A 12,131-nucleotide genomic window follows, 5' to 3' on the forward strand; every position below is an offset into this window, starting at 1 on the left:
AAGTTGAAATGGGGATTTATCCTGTTTTAAACTTATGTGCTTTTCTTTGGAGTTTTTAACATTTAGAGGCCATTCATTCAATAGTCGTGATAGAAAAGAATAAAATACAAATAATAATCTACCGCAGAAAACATAAACACAAAATCAGAAAGTTTCAGACATTTTCTGGGATGTTGTAAACCTCACTTTCAAATCGTGTGTTTTATTATTTCCTTGCCGTTGTTAATTTGTGTTTACAACTAAATAAAACGTCTTGAGCGTTTTTGATTGATAGCCTATTGGAAACCGGCGAGTGACTGCAAATGCTTTTTGACTCCAGTTTTAAAGTGCTTGAAAAGTTTCATAGCCTGTAGTCAAAGAAAGGAAAGCTTACATTAACATAAACTTATTTTGTAGTCTACAACTGCACCGACTTTGTCGTCAGAAAGCAATACGAGAACAGTTAAAATATTGAAGAGTGCAAATGGTGTTTAAATAAATAGTGCAGAGTACTTTATAGGAACAACCAGATATAAGAATGAGAGGCATAAAGCCTATTTTTGCTTCTGGTTAATGCTTTGAAGCAGTATTTGAAGTCTGTGAAGTCTGCCTGTATCTGGAGTGAATAATGTTTGCGGTGGATACCGTTCCTCGCGAAGCCCCACACTCGATTGCCGTATTTCCCACGGACACTGGAAGGCATCAGCAGCCCGGTGTTGGGAAAACGGGGAGCGGAGATTGAGATGGAGGTGGGAGGGGCCTGGCATTGGTGACGTCAGCGGCTGTGTGGAGGAGTATAGGCTGTGCTGTCAGCCCAGTGTCAGTCTGATGAAGATTGGCATGCAGGTAAGCTGTCATTCATTTTCAATGTCAGTGCATGGGAGCAGGGCTTCACCACTTCAGCGTCCTTTTTTCCCCTTTACCCCCCCCTTCATTACAAAAGGCAGGACATTATTCATACAGGCAGACAGACAGCCAGGCCACAGTGAGGGAGATAGAGAGAGAGAGAGAGAGAGAGAGAGAGAGAGAGAGAGAGAGAGAGAGAGAGAGAGAGAGAGAGAGAGAGAAGGAGAGAGGGAGGGAAAGAGAGGGAGAGTGAGGGAGGAAGAGCTAGAGAGAGGGAGGGAGGGATGGAGAGGGAGACGAGGTGGGGGAGAAAAAAGAGAGAGGGAAAGCAGAGGAGATGCATTTTTGTGCTGGAGTGAAAGACCAGTGGATTTTTTTTATTTCCTTTTGCTTGATGCGGCGTTTTGGATTTAAATAAAAGGTGTCGGTAATGTTTTGTGGTGCACATGTTTAGGATTTGTTATATTTTGTGACGTGAGCTTTTATGCAAAAAAAGGTTGAGCTTTAAGAGAATAGTGAAAATCAGAGTGAGTGGTCGGACAAATAGAGCGTATTGCTGCGGGAAGCTGCATTTGATTTCGACGGCATTGTCAATTATAGCATCGGGATTAACAAGTTCTGATTTTTTCTTAATTTGCACTGAAGATCTGACGGTGTGCAAAAAAATCGCATTGTGTTATTGTTGTTCTGCTTTTACACATTTGCTCAATTGATAAGGCAACTCTGTGCGCTTTTGAATCGAGTGAAAATGACTTATTTTGACTGGACAATTCGTTAAAACAACGGTAGGCTAATAGATTTTCATTGTAAAATATCTTCTGCACAGGTGTGATGTGGCTATGAAGTTAGACACCTTTTTATTTTTTGTCTTTAATTTTGGTCATAATAAATGGTTTTCCTCGAAAGTAGCTTCTGTATGTTTTTGTGGTTGTTTAAGTTTGTGGCAAAAATAAATGATCATATTCATGTCAAATTGAAAAAACTAAAATATGATGCATTGTTGGAAATATTGCATTTAGTTAGTCTCTGTATAGATTTTTGGATTTAACGTTTTTTATTTGTAGATTTTGGCAGGCATCTGTAGGCTATTCATTTTTCTGTTTGTTGTTTACAAAACGCAGCTTTCAAAGGAAATTTTACTCCACAGAGAAATGCACAGCAAAGCACAACTGTTTCCCACACATCTGTTTCTTAAAAGCTCCAAAAAAAGGGTCTTATCCTTGATGCATTTCTTTGTGAATTTATCTCAGATTGAAGTGTTCCTCTTGCTGCATGTCACTGAGGTCTAATGTTTACTCTCAGCCTTCCCTGTGCTGCAAAAACCCTCTCTGACTGAACACTGGCCGTCTTTGTGTGCCACTCACAGCTCTCTATTTAAGATGACTACTTTATTCCAAATTACTCCTATGACTATTTTCACTCATTTGACGGAGCCCCGCATGTCTCTCGGGCAGTTTGTCTTGAACACAGAGGTCCTATTTAAATTAATGGTAGCAGTCTTGCAGTAAATAAAAAAGACTCTGATTTTAAGCTGCGCTTTAGTTGTGATTTGGTGGTTCTGTGTGACAAGCTGTCTACACTACTTTACTCTGCCTATTGCTGCACTCAAATCTCAGCAAGTGTCTTTGTCTAATTTCCAGTGAAAAATACGTCAATACACTTTATACACACCTGTAAAGTCCATCTTAATACAAGATATAAAAGGCGAAAAAGGCCTGAATTGCTTGTAGTGAGTAAATATCTGGTACTGCAACAAGAACACTTTACTTGTTCCTTTCCTTTAAATGAGATTTACTAACTAATTTAGATATTTTAGTCTAATTTCAAGACTTTAAAGTAAAATATTGCAATATAAGATGTTGATTTGGACTCGTCGGCTGCTTTATAATGAATGTAATGAGATATTTTTGACAAGAAAGTAGACAGACACTTGCTGAGGTTTGAGTTTTTGCAGTGCAGCTTTAACATCTGCCCTTCACATATCAAGTCAGTGTCCCAGTACGTACACAGAAACGGTAATCTTAAAAGTCCATAACGTATAATAGGACTGAAACTTAACTGTGAAAGTTGATTTGCAGTTTGTCCATGGTAAACATGGTAAACAAGAGGCTTGCTAGACTAGAGTGTGAGCATTGGGAGTACATTAGCTTAATTAAATATGCCTGAACCGTTTGTTTACTAATCATCTGCTTCCCTGAGAAATCACAATGGCGATTTAGACCACTTTAGCTCCCTCGGCCAGACACACAAGGCAGGTGCAGAGTTGCGAACTTAAAACCCCATGAGGAGCTAAACTGTGAGAGTCAATGCTCTTAAAAGAGATTGTTGTTGTTGTTGTTTTTGTTGCTGCTTTAAAGACCTAAAGACGCCCAGTTACTTTTTTTTACACAATTCAAATGATTGTAAAGCTTTTGTCTGCATCTCAAAGTGGAAAATTCACTTGGGAATACTACATTTCCAAACAAACACACACACACACACACACACACACACACACACACACACACACACACACACACACACACACACACACACACACTCAAACTGCATCACTACCAATCACCATCAATGATGGGGTTTTTTTCTGATACACCCCACACTGCATCTACAGTTTGTCAGATAGAAACAATACCAATTTAGTTTATCCCAAGAACCCTGCTGAGATCTTAATTGATGATTTGTGTCATTGGACAAGCAGCCCAGGGGCATATTTGCTGCTGCAACACTATTTGCATATTCTCATTCCTACTATATGGCTAAATTACATGGAGAGGTGTTGATGCTGTGCATTCCTGCAGCTTTTGGGGGGATAATCACTAATAAAGAGATTGAGTCACACTAAATGAAGGAAGTAAACAGAGCGAGGAGAGCATATGTTACAAACCAATTTAAGCATTTATGTATGGCCATAAACGATTGAGGAAATTAAAACAGGAGCAAATGTCTTGTCATTTCCTTCGCCTTTGCCTCTAATTCTACTCTGCATGGTGCCAACGACATCAACGCATATTTTTAGACAGTCTTGTAAGACTAATGGGGCTTTTTTTTGTCATTCCAGACATTGACACTCAGAATTTGAGATGTCTAATTTTGAAGGCCTTGCTTTCTTAAGTCAGGCAGGAAAAACAGAGAGGATGTTCAGAATTATTCATAAGGCTTTAGACTGCCGGGTATCCTCAGCGGAGTGCATCCGGGTCCTGTTCTGGGCCCGTAAGCAATGTGATGTGTGCTAGTTTTTCACATGTTCAATAGTGCAGCGATCCTGAAGATGATTGTGTTGTGTTGCATGTTTTGGCCCTGTCTGGGCCCTCACAGGTCATGCCCACTAAGCCCGCTTGATCCCTATTGCTCTCCAGAGGAGGCCGAGGCCTGTTTATGCTGTCAGGCGGCTCAGCTTAAGGACAGCCCGTGCATGCTTACCCTTGCTCATTCCACAGCCAGCGCTGCGTTGGCATGGCTGTAAGTAAGCCACCAGGGAGCCGGGTCGGAGAGAGATGGATTGGCTTGATTTATGCTCCAAGAGGAGCAGCAGGCAAATATAATGATCCTCCATACTGTCAACATCACGGAGCTTTGTTTCCGGAAGGACATGAAGATGTCACAGATACACATCCAGCATAGGAATGTGGTCGGGGAAGGAGTTTGGAGACTGAAAAGAAACAGAGCGGTTTTTTGGTAATTAGCTACATTTATGACACGTTTCATTTCACATTAAATTATTTTATAAATCCTTAGTTATGTTGACTGATATCTTCATTTGAAACACGTTAATACAATAACAAAGATGACTAATTGACATGTGCAATAAACAATAATAAAGTGAACCTAAAAAAACAATACGAAGCACAATTAAGGTTTATTTGATCTAACCGTTTTTATCTGTTTACAGTAACTAAAACACAAACGTGTGTCGAAACCAATGGATAAATCAATAAATGTTACCAGATGTTACTATCTCGTGTCTTCTTTATACTATTGAAATATATATATATATTTTTTTACAACTGTATAGTAGAGCTGTTAAAAAAGTCCAAATTTGAGCTTCTAGTAGTGTACTCATGAACAAAATCAAACATACTTTATTTTTAGCTGATAACAAAAAACGTTGACTCAAACATTATTTATAGTCATTCATTTCAGAATATTTGCCATTTAAACAACGTTTTTTTTTTACCGCCAAAACTGTGCAAAAATTAAGTGTTGTTTTTCCACAGCTCTAGCTTGATATGAAGAATTATGAATCTGAATTAAAAACAGACCTTTTCCTGTAATGCACTTTAGCTCACATATGACCGTCTGTCCTCAGAAGGCTGCAGGTTGAAAAAGATATTTCTTCATCATCACAAATACAATTAAGGATCACTGTGTGTTCAGTGTAATGCTATGCAGATGATGCTGAGAGTATCGTAGAAAGCCGTGGTTCTCAACTGGTGGGTCTGGACTCAAAAGTGGGTCACAAAGCTGTTTTCACTGGGTCAGGAATGCGTGCCTGGAAGACAAACGTGAACGTCTGTTTGAGCTGGTTTGTTTAGTTCTTTCTCTTTGTTCTGTCACGTTCCATCTGAGGCTGAGGTCCGAACTCATTATATTTCATTAAATTAATCTGAGTGATTGGAAACTTTTAGGAATGTCGGTGGTCTTGCGGCTAGACCAGCAGAGAACTACTAGCAGCACTTTATTTTGTAGTTTCATGCAGGAGCAACCTGGCACCAGAAGTTATTTGGGGATTGATAAAGTTCTATCTTATCTCAGCTCTGTGATGGACTCAGCCTGCATCCACATGACGTCACCAGAATCAGAAAATGAGTTTTTAACATCTACTAATTCCATTTAGCCTTTTATTACTTAAACAAAACAAAACATGGCATATAAAAAGTAGAGTTTGATGGTCTGGACCATATTTATAAGTATTGCAATGTTCTTTGGCTCATTTGTCATTTGAATTAAGGTATTCGGGTGATTTAGTTGCTGAAGGTGGAGTTATCCATATTAGCTCTGGCAATGAAATACAACACCCTTTTTATTTGTCCAAAAGATGGGAGAGCAACATCTAACTAAAGAACATTGAATGAGTGCATTAATGCAGCTTAATTTTTTTCAAATCACCTGAGCAGTGCTTTCTGCAATATGTGCTTTTTAACAAAAACACACTGCAGTGGTGGTATATATCTATTAAAGGCCCACACAACATATTCTGCTCTCACTTTGTAGGTCATCCAAACAGGAAAAGCCTCATCTGCCAATGGGTTCTTCTTGCGTGTTTCCCTGTAAAACAGAACTCAAGAAAAATCGATAATGGTCTCCTTCATGTGATTCAGTCATTGATCAGGCTGTGCGCGTCTTATTCATTTGGCCCTGCAGACCCTCTTCAAACAAACTTCCAGCAAAAGCTTTTCTCCAGACGATAAAATGCGATGTGTGCTTGAGCAGTGAACGCAGCATGGAAGAAGTCACATACAAAGGCTGTAGTCATTAGGTAATGATTTTAGCATCAGTACTGTGATTGCATTCCCTTTTTTTCAGACAGAGGAAATGAAAACCCAGCAGGGACACATTCCATAAAGTAAGTCGAAGTCATGGCATAGAGAGCAGGACTCCAACAAAGCCGAAGGTTTCTCCAGCAGCAGGATGCACACATAGTCTGTTTACTGTGGGTGAATATAAAGAAAAACTGTGTCTCACCATATTCATGTCATTACTTTTGCAGTCCACCAAACAATAAAAAAAATGTGTTATTTTTAGACATCAGAGGTTATTATTCAGGGATCAAGCACAAAATCAAATTAGCAACAGCTTATTATATATTCTTCATTTAAAGGCCCTTAACAAGAGCGTGAACCCCATTGTGCTCATGCTTCTTATCTCTGCAGGAATGTAGATAATCCCAATAAATGAGCAGGGCTGCATACAGAGAAATATGAAGCCTGCCAGTAAATCCTGAATTTATTATATTTGCGCGTCGTGGTAACAGCTGAGCTGGGTGAGGTTCAAACTATTTGATTTGAATTCAACAGCAGATCACAGCAAAGAAAATCCCACTGAGCTCTATGAGGCAGCATATTCCTGCTTCCTCTCGAAAAATGAATAAATGCACTGGCCAAAATTGGTGTCACTGCTATTGAAAATCTCTTCCAGTGTAATTCTCTTTAACTAAAAAGAGTTTAAATTAAATTAAATGTCTGCACACTCTGCATGAATATTTGCCTCCACTATATTGTCTGGAGGAGTGGAAGTGCGTTGTGATGCCAAATGTAAATGAGTGATTGAAACTTGACACCTGAATCATCAGCCATATGTTACTGTATGATCATGTTTAATTTAACATCAGCCACTGGATGTCTCCGTTTTTTTTTTGTTTTTTTTTAACTGGATAAAGATAAAACTGAAATTCTGATGGTAGGCCCACAAAGTAACAGCTTTAACAAAGACTTTCCTGTACCACTTAAAAAAACATATCCAGTATTATGTCCAGAGCTCACTATGAAAAGCTAGTCCATGTATTCATATCCAGCCAGCGATTAGATTACTTTACGCTCTCTATGCTAAACTTTTGAATAAATCAACAGGTAGACTCCAGACTCCAGAACGCTGCGGCGAGAGTGCTAACAGGGGCCAAAAATAGACCATATTAAACCAGATCTGAAAAATCCAGTTGTAGTCAAAACAGAGGGTCCAACTATTTTCTTAGTCGAGTAAAAAAAATGTAAATGAAGTTCAAATGACTAGTCTGAAGGTAAGAAAACACAGTCAAACTTTGCACAATTTATTAAAAATGATCTGCTGGTAAATAATGTAATTTGGTTTGCCAAGTGTGGCTAATGTTAGCACTGCTAGCGTTGCCCACATTCCTCATTCCTGTCCACATTCCTGTTTTAAATGTTGAACCTGACACAGCCTACATATATTTTCGAGAACAAAATACTGTCACACAATACTGTTTACATCCGGGTAATGGAGCAAGACGAGCAGGCCCGTTAACTTGAGTTACAAGAAGTTTATGGTTGCAGCCTCAGCTATTAGTCGACTAACGAACACATCCCTCGTCTACAAAGCTCTAAATGGTATGATTCCTCAATGACCTGCTCACCAACTACAGCCCCCAAAGTACCGCTCAGATCATCAGGTGCAGGCCTCCTGATGGTACCTGATAAATCAGGCGAAGGTCCATTCAGTCACTATGGTGCTGTTTTGTTGAACAGACTTCCTGTCTGTCTTCAAGTCTGTGGAAATTTTGTCTTCTTTTGAAAACACTATTAAATGATCTTTTACTCTCTTGCTTTTGGCAGAAAGCTTTCTTTGTGTGTGTGTGTGTGTGTGTGTGTGTGTGTGTTTGTGTAATTTTAGGTAATTTTTAGGTAATTTTAGGTTATTTTATAAACAGGTTTTATTTGAATACCAGTGTCCCTGAACTTGCTTGTTTAGTTTTTTTATTGTTTGCTTTATCTTTGCCTTTTGTTTGCTTGTTTTTATTTTCCCTACAGTGAAGCACATTGGGTTTACCTTAGTATGAAATGTGCTTGGACACATGCAATTAAATTTAAACGAATTGAATTAGCATAAACTTCAGCCAAGACTGAGCTGTTCTTCTGCAATGCTAAATTATATCCAGCAGTAAGGAGTATAAATGCGATTCAAGAAACAAATTTGAACAGGTAGATCTCAATTTAATCATGTTTGTAAAGTCAGAATGCCAACAAAGAAGAAGAGAAGACAGTGGTGGGTAGAAGAGGAAAATGAGTAGGAGGAATTCATATTTCTGACTTCACTTGAAAGAAAGGCAGCGAGAAAGTAGAACTAGAAGCTGAGAAACATTCGGTTAGTGTAGATTTTGGCGCCCCCAGAGGACAAAGTGGTAGCATGTATCTCTAAGCAGATGCTGTGGCTCATCTTGCTTTATTTTAACAGTAAATCGTACCACTCATTGTGAGGCTGCAGTGACTCACTCCTTCTGACACATTCACCGCAAAAGTGTCAGGCGTTAAAACATTTACTTTATGGAAATGATTTACCTTATTGCTGATACTCTCATTTACTTTAGGACCTTTATAGAGGCAACTATATTAATTTCAATACGTTTCATTCACAGTATGTATATTCCGCTACCATCTGGCTCTCACTCAAAACAATAACGAAAGATGGGGTCCAGACTGTAGTATCAATGATTGACAGGTATCTTGACACGCCCCTTTGACTTTCTGACAATTTGGGCTAAATTAGCCAATCTACCGTTGACCAATGACACAACTGTAGTGTTACTGACTGTACGGCTGCACTAAAACGAACAGTGTTTAACTTCACAAACATCCCGTTTCACTTCACACTTTTCAGCAAAAAATATCATTTCCTAAATTAAAAAGATCATTATCACGATGCTAACTCAGTTAGCCATTAATAGCACTTTCTACTACATTATGTGATAGCATCAAGCTAGCAAACTTTGCAGAATAATGCGCCAGCTACCACTGCGTGACTCATGTATCTGTACATAAGTAATGTGTTTACTTGTGCGACCTTTTCAAAAGAATCTTTCTTGAGATTTTTTAATTCTTAAAGTTGGTATTAGATTTTGTACCTGAAAGGTTGTCTTTGTTCTCCAAGTCCTGGCTATAGTCTCAAAATGTATATTAAAGTAAAAACTTCCTCTTATCTTTTTCCCTAAATTCTGGCCCTGATGAGCACCCGCGCTGTTGTGGATTTTCGATGAGTCTCGTTTTATTGCAAAGTTGAAAACAAATAAGTTTGGCTGCCAATTACACATAGCAAAAGGCTTGATTTTTCTTAAGTGCTTTTGAATCTCTGATCACCTTCTTAAAGTGCTTTCTTTTCAGTGTTCATTTACAGCAGTAACCAGGACACAGAGCTCATCTGTTGTCTAAGCCAAACAAACTTATGCCAAAGACGTCCAAAACTCCCCCCCCAAAAAAACATTATGTTTTGAAAAGGTGTCTGATGTACTTCTTAAATTACCTTGCTTTGATTTTTGGCATCGCGTCTATTTGAAGTTTGCTACACTTTGAATAGAAATTCAACATCTCGAGAGTTGTGACCTCCAAAAGGCTGTTTATTGGACTGCGGCTCCATTTTTTCAGACTCGCCTCCAAAGATATTATTCAAGTGGTGCTCTCTCCGCCACTCACATTTCATGTGAACGTTTGAGCCTCCTGCTCTCCAGGATGCCATTGATCTGAAGGACAATATTTTCTCTCAGTCTCTGCTCCTTTATTTTGACATTCGACTTTAACAAAAGACGCTTTCTCTTCACATCCATTTGTATACCTTGCAGTTAATCTGGAGTGTTCTCTGCAGACGCCAGATGAAACACTTGTTAGTGTGCGGGCTCTCGGCTCAAACTGCAGCTTATCAACGCACTTTAGAGAAAGCCTTGTACAGTCGCAAGGACAGAGTAATTTGCTCTAATGCATTTTAAGGGATCGCTCTTATTATCTGCAAATGACTTTTTTTTATGTAGTTCTGTCTCGGGCTATAAAAGTGTCATGATTTTATGACAGCATGGGCTGCAGCTGAAGAGCTTTTTATTTTCCCCGGGCAGGCCGCATCCTTTATGGTGTTTCAGGGGACTTGTCGCTCTTAAAATATTAAAGAAGGACTACACTGTTTTATTCCTGTATTATATTTCATTCAGGCCTTTGGCATTCTGGATGTGTCAGTCCATGTACGTTAATATTAGTGCCAAAAGGATCTATGTCTCTGACAATGTAACATAAAGTCCCATGTTAGCTCAAAGTCGAAATGTTACACAAAGATGTTTGAGGTGTGTTCAACACAAAATAACCAAATACACATTTTGGCGCGTTTCCTGCTACCTGCTAACATCCTCTGTGCCACAAACAAATGAAGACAAAACACACACAGCATGTCTGTCCCATTAGAATATTCATTTGGTTAGAGTGATTGATAGGATCCATACAAGCATTTTTTTTTGTGATGGCAGGTACTTTTCATGTCACAGCTCTATTAAAAGTCTTCTATAAAGTGAAGAGAAATCACAGCTATTTTATTTTTGTTTAATTGAAGAATCTTTTAAATAAAATTGTAAATGGTAATTGGACCCACGCTTTCATAGCTCTTTTCTAGTCTTCTGACTCATCAGAGTGCTTTTTCACTGCAGGTCGACACCTAACCATTCACACACTGATGACAGAGGCTACTATTTAAAGTGTTGATCAGTTCAAGCTAATCTATCCATACACATTAATGTGAAGATTTTCCCCTCATGACATCACAAAGGGCTATAAATCCTCCCCCAGGTGTGTGACACTCCCAAAGCTAGGTTTTTTCTGTCCTCTGAGTCTGCCATCTCACCATAACCAATAGGACATGGAGTGAGAAAGCCCAAGCCACCTGAGCCCTTCCAGAGAGGAGGTGTGGTCAGACACAGCTTATTTATATTTAAAGCTACAGACACAGAAACAGCCTGTTCTGAGCAGAGCTGAAATAGAGGCGTTTCAAAAACAGGATCAGAGAGGGTTTCAAACAAGAAACTTCACACATCTTTTTTTGTGGAGCTTCAAATTAAATTAACTTCACACTATTCACCATTAACCAGTTGTTAATTAGCATGCTTATTAGTAGCATGCTGGCTGCTTATCAGTAAATATTAATCGCTGACTCATACCTTATTCTACATGGTCATGTCTCTAATAGGCCATTAACTCAGAGTTAATTTACCCTCAATACCCTCCTTACAGATTATTGATACGAAGAAGTTGTTGTGCATGAACTAATGTAATGTAGTTAAAGGGATACTTATTCATGTGATGCAATATGACGATTTTTGTATCACATGAAGAAAACTTTCAAGCAAAGAAAAACATATTTTTTCTCGTCTCAGGACAAAATGAGGGTTGGATTCACGACCATTCAACACTACTACCATGTTTCTAATGATACATAGCTTCGTGTAAATGGGTGAAGTATCCCTTTACGTTATGAAGTGAGCTCTGTTTGACAAATCTCTCGAACAAGCATATCTCAAACAAATCTCTGCAGAACCAGTTTTTTAGAAACCCAAGTGTTCTGGGACGTATTCATTGTCCTTTTCTTCTCCTCCCTTTGCTTCACTACAGTCAGAACATTTTGCGCTCATCACGTTTAAAGCGTCTCTGACATGAAGTATAAAGATACAGAGCAGCAAATGAAGGACTGGGATACTTCAGTCTCCTTTGTTCACAATTATGTCCTAAGCTTTTAGGTGAATACCTACATAAAGACGCTTACAAGTACAACTTCCCCACTGTGCTGCTGTTTGGTGTGAATTTAAAAATCTGGCAACCCTTTTTTTTTTT

The 12,131-nt window shown here is 38.8% G+C and overlaps 1 protein-coding gene across 3 annotated transcripts in view; it reads left to right on the forward strand.

The window, feature by feature from the left end:
• Positions 1–542: 542 nt before the first annotated feature.
• Positions 543–12,131, forward strand: part of LOC306832082 (homeobox protein PKNOX2-like) — a 107,616-nt gene continuing 96,027 nt past the window's right edge. Inside the window, exon 1 of one of the 3 annotated variants that reach the window (XM_079356480.1) lies at positions 543–1,246. The gene's annotated coding sequence lies outside the window, so the exon portion shown is untranslated. The remainder of the gene's footprint in view (positions 1,247–12,131) is intronic. The other 2 variants (XM_079356479.1, XM_079356481.1) reach the window with 2 other exon arrangements.

Source organism: Symphodus melops (assembly GCF_947650265.1).
Source record: "Symphodus melops genome assembly, chromosome: 11".
Lineage (NCBI taxonomy): Eukaryota > Metazoa > Chordata > Actinopteri > Labriformes > Labridae > Symphodus > Symphodus melops.